This window comes from Lytechinus pictus, chromosome 8 (genome assembly GCF_037042905.1).
Source record: "Lytechinus pictus isolate F3 Inbred chromosome 8, Lp3.0, whole genome shotgun sequence".
In the NCBI taxonomy this organism is placed as follows: Eukaryota; Metazoa; Echinodermata; class Echinoidea; order Temnopleuroida; family Toxopneustidae; genus Lytechinus; species Lytechinus pictus.
This window is the reverse complement of record NC_087252.1, coordinates 30,658,044-30,677,377: the sequence shown is the minus strand read 5'-3', so window position 1 is coordinate 30,677,377 and position 19,334 is coordinate 30,658,044.

Below are 19,334 nucleotides of genomic sequence, written 5' to 3'. Positions count from 1 at the left end.
ACTCCCCGCCGCACCGCCGCCTCCATGGTAACTATCTCAATGAAAGGAGGGGGGGGGTACGTTAAAATCATATTTGTGTGCCTTTTTGAAAAATTAGTCTCATTTTTTTTGTCGCGCATGAATCGGTGCTTTTTTTTAATTCAATGGTAAAGAATAGGCCTTATGGTACGACTCGCGGATCACCGTCTATCAAGAAAATATTTCTTGTATTTTCATGTCAAAGAGATATAAAAGTTGCAAAAATGTCTTATAAGACACATCAAGGAATCGCCCACTTGATAAAAAATTAATCAGAGCCACCCCCCCCCCCCCCGACACGAATCCTTATCGCAGAGTTCGGCCAACCTGGTTTCAATGAGTTACTGCTAACATGACGCGTAATGATTTATAATTATGGCAAGCCCATTTCGAAATCATGTTGTCCATATCCTATACTGACAGCGAACAATCACACAAAATACCGAACTATTGAGTAATGTAACACAAAGGGGCCGCAGAATGGTTTGAAATGTGTGTGTGGGGGGGGGGGGGGGGGCTGGCCATGCAGAAAATCACAATCAGATGGTCATTTTACGGGTTTGTACACGGTTTTGGGGACAAACTTTGGGGAGGGGGCTGAAGACTACCCACCCCCCCCCCCATTTCCGCGGCCCCTGATATTAACAGCTAGCTGTATGTTACAAGGGTGATGAATGCTTTCTCAGATTAGTATCGTCTGTACACCACTCATTACTTGTCTAGTCTGTTTCAACAGTAGGTCCATGCATGGTTTAAAACACTTTTAATGAAGTCTGCTTGTCAGACCTGATCTTCTTCGGGATCAGACAATAAAATAAAATAAATGAATAGAATAAGTTCGCAAAAGGCATCCTGCAGGAAACAAATGTCTAATTTGAAATTAATTAATCATATAAGTTGGCCAATAATGAATTAATAAATCATATATGAAGGTTTGAAAATCTGTTTGCACAATTGTACGATGTAGTTAGAGTTGCTTGAGCCATGTTGGCATATTCTCTGAAAGAAATACTTAGCCTCATTATAATAATAATATATAGCATTTATGAGGCGCCGATTTATCTAGTATCCTATTCAATGGCGCACTATATTTTACCCCGGCTGTAGCTCCAGCTGCTAAAAGCGCTTGGTGCATTCAAGGAATTAATCCCGCCGGGTACCCATCCACCTCACCTGTTGAGTGCAGCACAATGTGGATAAATTTCTTGCTGAAGGAAAACACACCGTGGCTGGGATTCGAACCCACGTCCCTCTCATTGAAAGACGAGATTCGTAACCACTAGACAACGACGCCCCCATTAATAATTAATTATCTCATGGCATATACCCCCAAAGTTTTGATGTTTGATCTCCACTCATTCAATAGCAATATGTTTTCCTTTTTTTTTGAACTGGTCGTTTTGTATAGTGTTTAAGCATAATTTTCGTGTGATTTTTAAAAAGTGATTATTAATTCATACAAACTTTTAGTTGGTTAACTTGGCTTTGAATGTAACAAGGGGACATTTTTAAATAATATAGATAATGATTAATAAGTATAGTAACGAAACAAGTTTCTTAATTTATGAACAAAATGCAGGCTTGACGCTGAGACTACGATTTATCTTTGGGACTGCTTCCCCGATAGGAATTGGATGTCGCAACGTCATCGTTGCCATGGAAACTGATGAAAATCTCGAAAGTGAAGATGTAGATCACATGCCAGAGGACAAAAGAAAGCGAGGGTGAAATCTTATATTATATCATAAATGCTGTGAGGGAAAGCATGCAACAACAAGTGCACACTGATACATATTTTCTTCTTCAATCTACCCTCTTTTGCATTCATATTGTTGATGATATTTCTCCTTATTTTAGTCCCTTCTTACTCTCCTTAAAATCATAAACATTCTTCATCTTATTTGGTTTAGTTATGTTGATTGCTAATTACTATATCATTTCCGTCACGATTATCATGTTATTCATTTTATTACCAATACAATCCCCAGAGTTGTATTTTCGTTTTTTTTTCTAAAGTTTTCGCTCCCTTGCGTCCTTTTAAAATGTTCTTAGCCCTACCGTGTGTGTGTGTGTGGGTGGGGGGGGGGGGGGGGGTTAACTACGTCACTATTGACACCATATCAACCAATATAATCTAATTTGTTAAAACTATGTTTATACTTCATATATATGTATGTATATTTTACATTGTAGGCTTATGCAATTGTCGGGCAAATAAATTAAATTCTATATACGCTTTGCTTCTCATCGTAGCCTTCGTAGGCATATCTTGTTTACCCTATTTCTAAAGGTTATTTGGGGGGTGGGGGAGTTTTTCATCTCCTACTTAATCTTGGACGTTCCAATTAGAACAGATATTATTATGCTCACATAAACATGAATATCACCCGTTGGTTAGCAACCCTCCTCTACATCCTGAAAGAAAAATAATAGAGGAAGAGGAAGAAGAAGAAGAAGAAGAAGAAGAAGAAGGAGAAAGAAGAAGAAGAAGTATAGGAAGAGGAAGAGAAAGAGGGAGAAGAAAAAAAAGGGCCCCGCAGACTTTCGATCTTTTAATTCACGAAATTCATAAAATTCTGAATAGACATATAGTAAGTTCTAAATGTGCTAATGATGAGGTAATTTTGAATCGACTCTGCTTTCCAAATTCTAAATCAAATGGGCGAAATATTCGGTTTAAAAAAATATCGGCCGCTATGCTGGGCCGTTTATGAATCGTATGATATATAGTTTTTGTAGTGTGCGATGTCGGATATTGTTATCGATATCATGAATATATACTAAAATGCATTCGTGATGAATTCATTTTTTCATGCTTGAAAGTTACTTTCATTTACATTTTGTTGTCATGAATGTAATAATAGTATCCAGTAAGTCCAATAATTATGATACCAATTTTCTGATCAGGAGTTTGAGGTTCATGTGGTTTCTTTGTAAGGGCCTAACTTACTTTATTGCACTTGATAATTTCAAACTACACTGTATTCCATGTTTATTCGAGTTTCATTCTACTTAATTCGTTTTTTTTAAATTCAGTTCCGTACATGGGGTTAGTAACGACCGCAGCCCCTCCCCCCCCCCCCCCCCCCCGATCCACATCAGGGCCCGCGGAACGGTTTTGAGAGTGCGCGCGCGCGTTTTAGGAATAAGTTATATGTACGAGGAGAGACTTAGGATGCTTGAAAGAAAAATAAGATATTATACTTATGTATTTGTATATGGGTGCATTAATGTTTAGGTATATTATGTATGTGTATGTATATTGTATGCATTTATGTATCTCGTATCTAACATTTTTTTTTTAATTTGAATACCTCGTTGTTACTATGTTATAATTATGTTGTATTATTATTTTTTCTTATGTTTCTTTGTTTTTGATGATGGTCCTTAAATGTCAGGATTTTATATCAATAAACTTTTGAATTTGAATTTGAATTTGAATGTGTGTGTGTGTGTGTGGGGGGGGGGGCATGGGCGGAAATCCCAGGGGGGACAGGGGGGACGTGTCCCCCCTACTCAAAATAGTAGGGGGACGCAATATCAAATGTCCCCCCTACTATTTTTGGTCTTTTATGATGGCAAGAAATACATCATTCTTAATCGAAATAAAACATTATTTTGGGACGAGTTGGGTCGAGATGACCTTAATTTTGGAATGATAACCTTTTTTTTTGCTTGTCAAATTTTCCAGCCCCTTGTCCCCATAGGCGGATCCAGGGGCCCGGACCCCCCCCCCTGAATTTTCAGAAAACCTCGGAAATCGAACTTAAGTTATTTTGTGTGATTTACAAATTGATTTTTAAAAAGTTCTCTGTAATTTTTTTTAGTTTTATGGTCTGAATATCAATATTGATTATACAACAAACTACTTAAATTCCCCTTTTCATGACAGTTTATCAAAAATTTTAGCTCGCGATTTGCGCTCGCATCGATGGTTAAAAATATATTAACTGATGCATCCTATTCATATTTACAAAAGTGAAATGCCCAGTTTTTATGCCATAATATCATCAGATTTTGCGCCCTCATTAGGCATTAATAAATATATTGATTTAATAATTAAATTGTCCCTTTTGTTTCACCTCGCGCTTAGGAAGATAGTCATCATTTCCATATGATGACATGTCGTAAGGATATCCCGGTCGGTCCTATGTCAAAACTCAAAGTAATAATAATGAAAATATCAGCTCTTTTTTAAGTGCGATCCATATCCACCTTATAATTTTCGTACAAAGTGCTTGAAATAAAGCTGAAATTGACTCTTTTTTCAGATCGGAATATCAACGTTTCAGGATTTTCATGATTAAAGATGAATTTAGAATGCCTAGATTCTAGGTCTAAACATGCTAAATATGAAACACGCGCGCGCATGTTTATATTTAAATCATTATCCAGTTTCAGATCACAATATCACAAATTTTCTACTCGCGCTTTGTTCTCGCATTATTAATGTAGGAAGACCCCCTGTTACTCATCCTTTTCATGATTTACAAAACATGAACAGAGTGGTCCATCTTTAGGTCTAAATCTCGATTTTTTTTGCTCGCGCTTCGCGCTCGCATCAATTGTTAGATTATATAGCTATCCTGTTCACGACTACAAAAATTGATTAAAATTTTCCATTATTTCTTTAGAAATTTCAAAAATTTTCAGCTCGCGCTCCGCGCTCGCATTTTTTGATTGTTGAAATATGTAACGCCTTCATGGCTAAGTGCAAGTAGGTACCTTTTCAACAGGTACCAGTTCAAAACGTATATAAAAATTTTCTGCTCGCGCTTTGCGCTCGCATTATTAATACTAATCCTTTTCATGATTTACAAAACATGAATAGAGTATCTCGTTCAGTAAATATTATAGGACTAAATCTCGAAATTTTCCGCTCGCGCTTTGCGCTCGCATCGCGCATCAATTGCCTACTTATATACCTATTCTGCTTGAGTTACAAACAGTGCTTTGAATTTCCATTCTTTAGGTGAAGATGTCAAAAAAAAATTCAGGTCCCGCTTCGCGCTCGCATTATTAGATTGTTAAATGCTAAATTCAAGCAGTCTTTAACAGGTATCTTTTTCATCAGTTCATTTCTGCTCGCGCTTTGCGTTCGTAGTAATTGTTTAGTTGCATACACATCTTTTTCAGGATAACAAACATTGCCCAGAATGTTAAAATTTTAGGAAAAAATACATAAAATTTCCACAACAAAATTAGCTCGCGCTTCGCGCTCGCATCATGTAAGGATTATGATATTTTATATTAATTTATAAGAATAAAGCTAAGAAGTGACTAATGAGGACTACCCCTTCAAAGAAACAAACAAAAATCATCTTCGAGCTGCCGATCGGGGAAAATATGGCTGAAACAACTTTCCGCCCCCTCCCCCCCCCCCATTGGCGAAGGCTGGATCCACAACTGCGTCCCCCCTACCTTTTGGGAGAGATTTCTGTCCCTGGGGGGGGGGGGGGGGCATAGAGTTATATAAACCTAACTCTATGGGGGGGGGGGGGGGGGGGGCTAACCATGAAAATATCACAATCAGATGGTAATTTTTACGTTTTTGTAAACGGTATTGGACAAGGTAGGCGGGAGGGGAGGGCTGAAGCCCCAGCCCCCCTCGCTTTCATTACCATATTTTAGGGGCCTTTGTATCCATTTCGCACTTCTGAATTTTTTTTTCTATAACCTTAATTCATTAAGAAACAATATTGTTGGATTTTTTTAACAAAAAGTCCATGCAGTATATTTTTATAATAGTATTTAATTAATATTATTCAGTGAATCCAGCCATTCCATTACAAAATAAATGAGTTAGGCCTGCATGTTAGTAAAGGAAGAAACATTTTTTCGATTTCTTGCAAATCAAATCGAATCTACCCTGTTCAGCTAATTGAAGCAATCAATTATGCATCGAACGGTGATTGGTCGTATCGCCGTTCAATTATGACGTAGGCGTAATTCATCACGTTGTTATCCAATGAGCGCACCGGAAAAAGACCCCAGCAAAGCATGTCGAGAGAAATTTTAATGAATGAATGAATGAACTTGCGTGAGCTGAGAGCTCGCGCTCCTGTACTGTATACATGGCATGCATGCAAGACTCGCCAATTGTTTACATCGCCACGTACGGCCACAGCGAGCACCCTGCATGTTGTTTGGAATGCAAGTTTGGTGAAGAAGAATTTTTTTCGAACTTCTCAAGACAAATGAAGCGTAGCATCTCTTATAAAACGTACAGGTGAGCTTAAATTTGATCATAGTATAGTGGTGATTGATGCTCTTACATGCCTCCGGGGACCACATGAAATTCCCGTGGATTTTTTTTTGCGGCTCTTGAAAATGATGCAGCAAGTTTGTCCTTGTTCATCTTGACTGCAGCTGCCCGCCGTCTTTGCCGTCTTCAACTTGTTGCGCTGGATTGACACTATTTTAGTATTCTCGTTCCTTCGCAAGCTTCGGCAATTTGACTTCTCTGTACGTGGAAGTCTTATTCAGCAATGAAGTCGTTTTCTTTCCTTCAGACTTTAGAAATTAGACTTAGAGTGGAAGTTTTCTCAAGGATATAAACATTTGGGAGACTATACGTTTTCGTCGACATTACGAGGTGCTACTGCTAGTTGAATTTTCGCTTCCTTTTTTTTAGTAACTTTGAGTCTTTATTAAGTTGAGCTATGACTTGTTTTAATTTAATGTTTGACTAAATTAGTAAAAAGTAACGTTAAAATGTCTCTCTCAGCTCAGTCACGTCACTGTGTCGCATGGTATCACTTTATTATTATGCTATCTTTGAACTGTGCATGCCGTGGGTATATAGTAAAATATAGATTAGACTACTTATGACTGTCACAATTAACGTTAGATTGTTAGTCATGTTAAGGCGACCGCACACCTTGACCTTGCGATCGGTCTGCCACTCAATTTTGGAATAAAACGTAGTAGAATTTGTACTAATATTGAGACTTGGAATATCTTACTGTGTAATGTTCGAAATCATAATTTGTACGAATCCCTATGTTCAAATCTGTGACTATGCTAGCATCCTTGGAATAAAAGCAAATTTAATATCTAGTCGTAATGACGTCATGGCAGTCGTACGATTGGCTACGATTTGAAACTAATTTGGCCTTTACTCCAAAATAAAGGCTTACAATCTAACAAAATGGTTATATTAGTATTCTTTCAATTGATTTTAACCTCAAATGAAATGCCATGTTCCATTCACATATTCAGAAAATGAGCAAAATGCGATTTGTTCCAAAATCGGATCGCAAACAGTCGTAAGGTGTGCGGTAAGGGGGGGGGGTAGCATCTGCCATTAACACAGGCTGATGCAATTTATAATATGGTGTGTGTTTGTGACTGTCTGTGTGTGTGCATTATAATTGTGATGCAAATCAAGAATTTTTGAGATGGAGATGTAGGCCGGGCCGGGATCGATGTGCAAAAAAGCGCACTTGGAACAATGACAAATGTATTCATGTTTAATTTATGCATCTTTCTTTATTTCATACTTTATTCACAAGTTCTTAGTGTTTAGGAAAATGTAGCTTTTTTCTCATTCTTAATGTAGGCCTACAGGCTACAGGTACAGTAACTGCCTGAAAAAAGTTGATTCCTCTCATACCACAGAAATCTGTCCATCTTTGTCTTGAGAATAGAACTTTTGGAAGGGGTATGGTGGCCCTTAATATAAGTTCTAACACAAAATAGTCTGGTAAAAAAACTTGATGTGAGTTGGGCGAATTGGGAGTTATATTATAATGCAAGTTTCACCCGAGAGCATCCCCTCATTTTGTCTCCCATTTCCAGTTTTGCCCCACGACCCACGTACAGAAGTCAGAACTCCGGTCGACGTTGAGTTCGACCTCGAACAAGAGCCCGCGAGCACCAATGGCGTCTATGCACTGTTCGTTTCCTGTGGATCTCCATGAACTGCAGCCTCGTCCCAGCATGCATCTGGACGAATGCTGCCAAGTTCCTGATGTAATGAACCGCAAGAGGAGGCCCCAAAAGCTTTCCTTACAGAAGGTGAGTTGCAGTACCTAATGAGTTTCGTTTTGACACCAAAACTTTAAAACTTAAAATGACAAGTCCATCCCAACAAAAACATTGATTTGAATAAAAAGAGAAAAATCCAACAAGCATAACGATGAAAATTTCATCAAAATCGGATGTGAAATAAGAAAGTTACAATGTATGATATTAACAAGTTTTGCTTGATTTCACAATTGACAGTTATACATGTACATGTATGCACCCTGGTCGGTACCGGCTATGCAAATAAGGAGACTATGTCATCCATTCACTATTTCTTTTGTATTTTATTATATGAAATATGAAATATTCTTATTTTCTCCTCATTGTCAATTGATACAACAATTAATTCCTCCCTGAACATGTGGAATTAATTAGCATTATTTAATACTATATGGTTCAGTCAAGTTGGTACTTATTGTCAAATCTATAAAAAATGAAATATTGTAATTCAAACAATAAAAAACAAAAGAAATAGTGAGTGATGGACATCATCGACTGACTCACCTAGTTGTGCATATCACCGTTTTGTGAAAAAATAGCGAAGCTTTAAAATGTCATAACTTTCTTATTTTACATCCGATTTTGATGAAATTTTCAGCACTATGCTAGTTTGATTTTTCTCTATTTATTCAAGTCAGCATTTTCCTGGGGGGGACTTGACCTTTAATTTGTTCAGTTCTGTTACAGGATTCTTCACATCCTTGGGGTCCTTAGAGTCCAAAGTATTCCTTTCATGAATTAACCTGCAGGAACATACCAATACTGGCCATAGTAATATTCCTCATGCAAGCATAGAATGTAGTATGTGCCAATTGTTCATGAAAGTGAATAATGCATATTTGTACAGTACATTGTACATGTCCATGTGGAAATGTCTGTTTATCTGGACATTTTTTTTTTTATCAAGCGCCACTTCAAAAAGAGGAATGTCAATCAGGTGTCCGAAGCCTTGCAATTGAATAAAATGGCATTCTGAAACACAAGTTTGCTGGTATTTTAAGTGCAAGAATCTGATGTATAATTTGGTTGTAGTTTTCGTGCCAGCAGCGGTATGCGCAGGTGGTACATGTCTTCAGAATGTAGGCCCCATACTGTATAAATAGCTCCTCACTATTATTCAGCATAATTCACTGCCTGTAAAGTGGATTGAGCTTTATGCATAGAATTTGAACTGAATTGCATTTTATGCATTCAAACAAAGTCAATTACATTTTAATGTACTTTTCTCTATCACAGCAGAACTATGTGCTTCTTATAAGGCATTTTATGACAAAAGTGGGAAGCAAAATGCTCATCCCGCACAATATACAAAGAACAGGGAATCGTTAAATTCCAGTGCAACGAGGATGACAAGTCTTCAATAAAGTGTCCAGTTTTTCCTTAAAAATTGCCAGGCTTTGGAAGTTCCCCCTATTTTCAGAAACAACTGTACTTTTGCATTTACCCCCCACAATGGACTGTGAATCTGTAATTTCAATAGGAATTCTATGGGATAGAACAATTTCCAAGCTGTTTGCTCTCAGGAAAAAAAAGGCATCAAGAATCAAACCAGAAAACTCTTGACACACAAACCCATATCATTGGTAGCCATAATCTCCATTTTCACCATAACCCGAATAAACAATGCAATTTCTAGAGGTTACCGAGTTCATAGTCGGTTGAACTTTAAATGGCTGGTGAGGAAAATTGTACAAAAACGTTGAGTTCAATGCGAGGTTTGTCATTAAAAATAGTTTTGTGGTAGAGGTGCAGGGGTATAGTGAGTTAGTGAGGCAGCGCATTCCATTGTTAATATCCCAGAAAAATAACTGCTTCTATAATTTGTCGAGGCGCCAGCTTTTTAAGCAGCTTTTTGCTTGAAATTCATTGTGATGTCATGTTTTCTACTTGTGTTAAGTGCATGGTTTTGTTTTTTATATCGCATACATGTATTTAATTCATGGCCTTGTTTTTACGAGTTTGTTACTAACGAGTTCCATTATTGTTCAAAAACAAATATGGACCCCTTTTTAAATGTTTGATATTCGCTTATAGTTATGCGCAAAACTTGATGTATGGTAAATTTTCGTACATTAAACAGTTTTTTAGGCACAATTTGCCTACTTTTCTTCTATATTTCCCTTTATTTTACATCGTTGAAAAGTTTGGGCTATTTTACAGTTCTTCAGTTCTACAGTTCTTCACGAACGTTTGGGTGGTGAGAGTTCCAAGAGATAAAATCCTGATCCCACAAAAAAAGGGTTACATGTATGTAAATTGTACTTAGCATTACCAATACAGGTTCAGACAATAATTTTTTTTGTCAAGCACTATTGACTTCTATATGGTTTAAAAGTTCGTCAAAGAACTTGATCATAAAATAAAAGAAATATCACTTACTACTACATGATAAAAAGAGAATCATTTGGGGGCCTACATGTAGGTGCACAAACAAATTTTGTGGTGGGGGAGGGAGGGAGGGTAGCAGATAATATGGCTTGTATATTACATCCCTTATTGCCATACTTTTACATACATTTTTTTATTAGAAAGGTGACAAAAAGTTTCATCCTTCATATCTGTACAGGAATATCAAATTCATGTACATACTTGTATGCCTACTTCATGTAGCCAAGAGGCAGAACGAGTTGAGATTATCCTCTTCAGATATTTAGTTTATTGTTGCAGTTTAAACAAGCGTTGAACCTTATCAATGGGTAGGTGTTTGAGTGGAGGAAGTGAACGTATTGATAAAAACAGGGATTAGACTTTGTAATCCATTGAGAGTTAAATATGCTACAAAAGGGGCAAGCAAACAATGGGTGGTTTCAGACTGCCTCAAAGTTTGTCAGTTCCAGGTATTCTCTGATCGGGAAATTTACCCCGATCAGAAAATACCAGGTATTTTGTTAATGTGAAAGCAAACTACGCGTAATTTCCCCGAAAGAAAATACCCGCTAAATAGTAGGTACTTGGCGAAATTACGAGAACTTTCGCGGGGATTTTTCCAAGGTCGCAGGTATTTTGGCAATGTGAAAGCAATTTACGGGAACTTTTAGCCCAGCGTGTCGTTGGGCGCGGGCTGGTGATTTTGAATCTCGCGCCTTGCCTGCTTATTAGACCATACTGCGCATGCTCGTAACTTCAGGAATTTACTCCGAAGGGTATGTTTCGGGGCGGTGTGAATGCAGGAATAATTAATGGGTATTTTTTAGCCTAAATATGTTCTCGTAATTTAACGGGGATTCTTGTGATCGAGGCGGTTTGAAACCGCCTAATGGATAAATTTGGGAGTACAGTCAAGCAGCTTGGTATGATCATGACTCCCCTTTCTATTCATTCTTCTCAGCTCTTGAGTTGGGATTTTTTTCCCTGTTTGCTGAAAAGGAAAAGCTTCCGAAAGCTAACTGTGCCATTTATAGCGCTAAGCTGGTCATTCAACTTGGAAGCTTTATAATAGTCATGACTGTTTTGCATTGCAAAGGACTGTTGGATCCTCATGTTCACAGCTATTAGCATAATTAATCTCAAAAGAGGGAATGATTTCTTACCATGGCATCACTCCTCAGTGAATGATATCTTATTGAAACAAAAAAGAACAAGAATTTACTTTTCCTAGAACAAGTAAGGCCTATTACTTTTCACTCAAAATTCTGTGCAGTGCTGAAGTTACTGTAATAATTAAACGTATAACATTGTTATCAACAAGTTATCTAAAATTCTTGAAATGTAAAAAGAAAGGGGAGGGGGTAGCACAAAACATACGTTTTAGGCAAAGATAGAGTGGTCCAATTTTTCAGACTACAGGGTTGAACATTCACATGCTCCTGTCCCCGACTGAAACTCTGACACCCCAGTTGGAACTTTTGCTAACTTTTGTCTTGACCCCACTTCAGTTGACTTGGCAAGTAGGATCTTTGCTTGCAGCCTGTTTGGTGCATTTGCTTTTGCATTGAGTTCTTATTTTAAAATCAAGTGGGGGAGGGGGATGGCATGCAACAAATATCAGCATGATCGTGTAATGTAATATTGGCCATAAACTTGGCCCTCTGCATAAACTTGGCAAGGGTACGATGTGTATATGTTTGTGGGTGCGGGATGGGCATACCGGTACTTACAATGTAGGCCCTATATAAGCCTATATGATGCACACACATTACATGCAAATTTATAAGTAGGCCAACGTGTAGGCCTATGGATGGGATGCAAATAGTCCAAGGGTATGAGGTAGGGGTTTCAAGTTCATACTGACTAGTAGCTAGCGTAGGAGTCCAAGATGGGGGAGATCATTTCCTATTCATTTTCCATAAAGAGAAATAGAGAAGTATCGAGAGAAACCAGGCAAGCTACTTTCGGCTACTCCATAGAGCCCTTGGGAGGATGTATTGCATAAAACGTGTCAAGCACTGGCAGCTATGAGTTTGATAAATCGACAGTAGGAACTCTCAAAACACTTGCTCAGTTTTTAATAGTTGATCCTCAGGATGTCCTTCCCGTGCTTCAGATTAAGTTTATTTTATTTCGTCATCTCCAGCTTTGGGAATGTCTAATAATTACATGTAGCTCCTGTCTGTAAGTCACAAAAATAGCTCTGATGAACAAACAACTCTCTAGGCTTTAATGGGTATTGAATTTATTAAACGGGGTGTAAGAAAATTGTCTTATACAAGTACATATTCAATTTGAATACGTAGGACTACAGGGCCATGTCTTACAAAGAGTTACGATCGATCCAATCAATCGTAACTCAATGGAAATCCATCAGTGTCATAATTTTTTTTACAGGAATTTGCACAATGTCTTTTGTGAACAAAGAGAAGCACAGCAAATTTTCAAGAAAACATTGAATACATGAATATACATCATAGAATATTTGGAACAAACATGCATAATAGATGTTGACGTTGCTGGCCGTCCATAGTTGAGATTGATCGGATCAATCGCAACTCTTTGTAAGACGGGGCCATGATCCCGGTTTGAAGTAATTTTTCTTGGACCCCTTTTCATTAATTGTGAAAACCCCCCAACAAATAGACGAGTGTGGATGTGTAGGCCAATGTCTTGAAGTACTGTGTTGTGAATTTGATACAAGAAAATAACTATAGTCATACCCCACACAGTCTTCAGGCACAGACCCTGATTGAATTTTTGATCAACACGTGGGACTTCGCAGAAGACTACACGTACCACATTAACTTGCTGTAGGGCCTTTAAAGGTAAATGCTAGTTTTGGTAACGATATCGAAATGAGTTCGTACAGAATCCAATGAAATGACCACCAAAGTGTCTGTTTGTATTTAAATAAAACGCATGTGCCAAAGGATTCTGGAAGAAATTGTGTAATTGCTGAGAAATCAGCAAATAAGCACAGGATTCGGGTAGAGCGTCTGGCCCGACGCTCAAAGCAATTATTATACACTGTCCCACGTGCGCTTATCTGTGTTGGGGAAGTTCAGTCTGAACATTATTCAGCGTAGATTTCAAGATTTCACAAAGTTCAGCTTATGTAACTGTACCAGATCTAGATCCTCGATGATATACTGACAATTAAGCCTGGTTTTACAGACTTTCTCATGAAATCAGTGTTTACTGCAACTACTGGAATTTCTCTTTAAATAGTGTATGCGCTGTTGTGAACGGTATGTGCAGCATACTACATGTACACCATACCTACATTTCACACCCGTTGCTAAAAATAAATCAAAGTCATTACGAACTATTGAAAAATTGAAATTTGTGCATTTTATGTTACATAACATATGGGGCAGCTGCTTGTTTATGACAAATCCAAACCTTAAAATTCTAATAACATTCGTAATCTTTGACGAGTTTCTTCAAACCTTCAATATTATTTTCTGTTATTTTTACAACAAACTTGTCTTCAGGGTGAACTTCCCCTTTAATCCTGTAATGAATCTACAAGTAATACTCATTTTTCTTGACTACTATCATGATGAATGCCTGCCCGACGAGCCTGCAATAATTTGTCAAAAAGACTTGTCTTGATTATTGCGACATCATAGCGGCGACAAGTCGTCACCGGGGGATCACAGAGTCTTAGCGTTGTAGGGATCATTCCTCATTAGGTAGACCTTTATTTTAATCAGATGCTAGCTGAATTTTAGTGTAATTTCCAGACTTTGTTGCTCATTTTGAAAAGATAACCTATTTGTTTATGCCCAAGAAAGCAGGGGTGAGAAGAGAAAACCTGATATTTTTTCAAATAATAGAGGAACCATTGGCCTGTTTATTGTCCAATTTTTGTCAAATGGCCCCCCCATAAAAATAACTCAAAACCTAGTCTGCAAACACATACTCATATTTGATACTTCAACCAATAACAGGTCTAGAGTGAAGACTAGACTCCAAAGACCCTGTCTTTAAAAAGAAAAACAGCCATGTGCAGTACATCATGAATCTAGCCTCACTAATTCAGACTCTGCATTCCAAATGCACTATGTGAATTGTGAAAACTAAGGGTCTGTGCCTACAGATTACTCAAAACTGTCTGTCATGGTTCTCGGCAGTTTTTTAGCTTCAAGTTGGAGAGGACTACTACCAAAAAATACATAGTAAAAACAGAGGAGAACAATTCAATATTGTGATGAAGTAAAAATAGGCCTTTACTTGTTCTTGGAAAAGTAAACAATTTTTAGATATTGTGATGATTTTTGAAATAGAGAACATTACACTACAGTAGCCTTGCATCCTAGATGTAAGTAAGCTTGGTCTGAAATGTTAGAATAATTCAGGAATATGTGTGATTGCAATCATTTTCTTGAAGCTGGCAAGGGAGTATAAGAACAGCTGTGTGATTTCTGAACGATAGTTTCCAATGGATTTCATGATTTTTAACTCTGGCGTCATCTTTGAGATGTTATGATTTGACAAAGACTAACTATGCGGTGGTGTATCATGCTCAGCATTAGGCTTATATGTACACTCCAATGTTCATTTTAACTTTTAATTGGGGGAAAAGTGACTTGCAATGATTTGTAACCTAACAACACTCGGGTTTGAATATGTAGGCCTACAATGTACATGGCTTTATAGTATGCCACCGATTATTATCACATTGTGTTATGCTCAAAGTTATTGTAATATAGGTCTGTATAACGATATAGATTTTATAAGAATGGACCATTTGTAATTGTAGGCCCTCTTGATAAATGACATAGGGATTGGATTTTACTTGTTTATAAAATGTAAAAGTTTATTGTAATTTTTTTTCAAGTTGAAATGAATTTAAATACAGACAGTTAGATCTACATAGAATTTGGTCATGGGCTTCAACGTATTTGGTCTACAGTTGCTTTCAATAGATATTGATTTTAATACCAAGGACAAAACATTTAATGTCAAATTATAAAAAGGAATCTTGTGTCCCACAGACCCACCTACATACATCTCTGAATGAAGTCTGAAACTTATGAAGAATAAATACTTCCGCTGCTATCGATCATGGTGTAGGTGGGGTGGTTGGCTGGCTAGATCTATTTCACCTATTGTCTGAATGGGCCTGATCAATAATCGCCTATTGTGTGAAAGGGGGCAATGATCCAAGCAAATCAATTTGAAAGAGCAGCTAAACCATTGTAGTCAATAGGTGGTTTCAGACCGCCTCGAAGTTCGCCAGTTCCAGGTATTCTCTGATCGGGAAATTTACCCCGATCAGAAAATACCAGGTATTTTGGCGGTCTGAAAGCAAATTACGCGTAATATCCCCGAAAGAAAATACCCGATAAATAGTAGGTACTTGGCGAAATTACGAGAACTTTCGCGGGGATTTTTCCAAGGTCGTGGGTATTTTGGCGGTCTGAAAGCAAATTACGGGAACTTTTAGCCCAGCGTGTCGTTGGGTGCGGCGCCGTGCATGGGTTGCTGCTGGGCTAGTGATTTTGAATTTCGCGCCTTGCTGCTTATCAGACCATACTGCGCATGCTCGTAACTTCAGGAACTTATCCCGAAGGGTATGTTTCAGGGCGGTGTGAATGCAGGAATAATTAATGGGTATTTTTCAGCCTAAAAAAGTTCTCGTAATTTAACGGGGATTCTTGTGATCGAGGCGGTTTGAAACCACCTAATGTGGTTCTATTGAAAGAGATTCTACTAGAGGATTAGGCCCAATGGTTTGACATCTATACCTCTTGAAGTTGATACACTAGCTGTCAAAGAAGATGGGCAGTATTGTCCCAAGGCCCATTTACATTACCCAAAACGTATGTGTTGACCAGGTACACCCATCTATGTAGTATTATGTCGACTTTTGAGCAAATCTATAGATACATTTCTTGTACATTTTCACTTTCAATCACTTGAGTTTGTGGCTTTGTGCAATGATTTTTTGTTTGTTTGACCTACTTTGGTAAAGTTTCATTTATTTGTTATTTCATTAAGAACCAGTTTGTTTCGTAATTATGTATTTATTTAATTTTCATTCAATTCATTCAACTTCCAATTTCTGCACGTAGGCCTAGATACATATTTAAAAACTTCTTTGTTTTCATTTCCCTTTAAAGGTTTTCGTTTAAGTCAATTCTCATTTAAGCTTTAATAATCACTCCTTTGATTCATTAGTTTTGCTTAAAATTCTTTAAATAATATTGCTAGTTAAATAAAACAAAAAAATATTTAGTGCACATTATTGTACTCCCATTTTAGTGCGAATGACCCCAGCAAGAAAAGGAAAGAGTTGAGAGTTCAGAAAGTTGAGAAAGTGTATTGTGGATGAGTGTGATGGAGTGTGACTTGTACTATTGTGCCTTTGATCGTTTTGATGAATCACTTTCAAACACGTCTATGCCAAATGGAGGTATTTGTCCATTCGGTCAAGAATTCATCTTTGCACTTTTGCGGTCATTCACCTGAAGATGCCATTTCTTATACCTTGGTCACATTTGCTCTACGGCGGCCGTACGGCGAGGCGAAAACAGCCGTGTTAACATTTTTTTCCAACTACATATAGGTGGTTTGAATTAAAATTAATAAAACGGCTGTTTTCGACTCGCCATACGGCCGCCGTAGTGCAAATGTGACCAAGGTATAAGTCTTCAAAGACCCAATCTATAGGCCCTATTGGCATAAATGCATGGGTAATTTGTATATGGAAAGGTACAGGTAATAATGCATTTTATTTTTTATACAATAATTCGGCCCAATGTCCATTTATTTCCAAGTATACATTATCTATATAGATTTGGAAAGGTTCACAATGCTCTTGGTGGGAAAAATGTGAGAAAGTTTCTGGAAGTTTTCTGGAAGGCCTACATACTTATGTTGATCAAAAGTGTGTACTTTAATTTTCTGCAAAATGTATTTTTAGATTCTAATGTTGAATTTGAAATAACATGCTCCCAGTTTTTGATTATTTATTTGTTTTATTTAAAAACAAGGAAGCCCAGCAATATGTTGGTCTCCATGGGACCCATGACAAGGTACATAGCAAAACATGATTATTTAGCAAAAATTGAATAATATTAACATTAATATAGGCCCTAATTATTTACAATAACAATCATCAAGCTAAACTGGCAAGTAAACAAACAGATAATTAACAACAAAGATACATTTATTTAAAGGAAAACAAATAATGTGAAATAGTTGAAGATTTATGGAGGACCAGCATGTACTAGGGCCTGCATCTATCAATCAGTCTTCAAATTGTGGAATAATAACTAGCCTTCACTTCATCATGCTTTGTTTGCATTCATGCCCAAACAACTACCAAACTAGGTCCCGTTATTTAAATAAATAGAGAAAAAATGTTGTAATGTACATGTAGGCCTATATGCTAGTAAAGTATTTAGAGTTGTTTGTAAAACTACCGATTACATGTACCTTACTGCGATTGTGTTTCCCAATACCACAGAATACTATTGTATACTGTGAAATAAGTGGGGCTGCACCATAATGAGTCAGTGTTTTCTGAAAAGTTCAGCGAGTTCATGAGAGGTCCCGCAGAGGCCACTGCATTTTATTTTATTTTTTCACTTTGTTTTCCAATTCTCATTTTGTTTCTGATTTCTTCCTTAGTTCATGTAGGCCCTATTTTTATTTCCTCTTGTGGTATAATCCGTTTGTTCACCCTTGACTTGTGCAGTTGAAGTGGTTTTTATCCAGTTTCAATTTGAATCCCATTAGTGTATGCCGCACTTGATTTGGGAAGGGAGAGGTGGGGTAGGTGGGGGGGGGGGGGGTGGGCAGGGAGGATAAAAGGGGGCAGAGAGGAGGGGGAGGGTTAGTGGGCAAGGGGCAGAGATTGGAGTGGGGCAGAGAGGAAGAGAAAAGGGGAGAGGGCAGAAACTAAAGAGGGGGTTGGGAAGAAAAGGGCAGGGGTATGAGAGAGAGGATACAGTATTAAGTAAAGAAAAAAAATTAGAAACAAGAACAATTACATATACAGAGAGAAGCAAAAAAAATAAAAGGATGATATTAAAAAGGGCACAATAAAAATGGGGAAAGAGTAAAAGAAGATAGTGCAATGAATGTTTGTGGGGATTATTCCCCATTTCTAATCACTAAGGCTATGTTGCACAAAAGTAGTCAATTGTTATTAAATACTATTATTGAACAACTTTCATGGAATTAGGACTGGTATATGACCCTGCACATTTCCTCACATGTCCTACATGTATGCCTATTTTGGTCTACAATGCTATTGCTATTGAAGTTCAAAGGAGAAAGCCAAGAGCAATTGCTGACTCTCTGTCAATGAAATATCCAATACTTTGACATTTTCCAGGAAAATTTACCTCTTGTGGCTAAGATTAGTTAAAAAATAAAACATCTGGTCATGCTGTTCACGTGTGAAAAATTGTTCTGTGCACTTTGTTTGGTGTGATGATGGGAGAGGTTCGCTGAACTTTTGTGAACATGGTAAAGCAAATCTAAATGGCACACTTTCTAACAAAAAATTATGTTAATATTTGTTTGGGCTCTAAGGAGTGGGAAGTTTTCCTGGACATTAGGTTGCTTTTAATAAAAGTAAAAATACACTGTTTCTCAGATAATTTTACATGATTAATATAGGCCTAGGCCTGACCTCTTTTGTATTTTTTTCTATTCTATCGCCAGTCTTCTGGATCTATTTAAAATGGGAAATTATGCCATATGGAGCTGTAGAGCAACGGCTTACATACACATCCCAAATACAAAACAAGATTTAAATGTATCTTTATCTTGTATGCTTTCATCATAGGCCTATTAAACACCTTTATCATCAGGGTGAACTTTGCCTTTTAAAATTTACATTTTATTATTCTGAAGTCTGTACCTATCTCTTTTACAACAATCAAACCTGAAGTATTGGA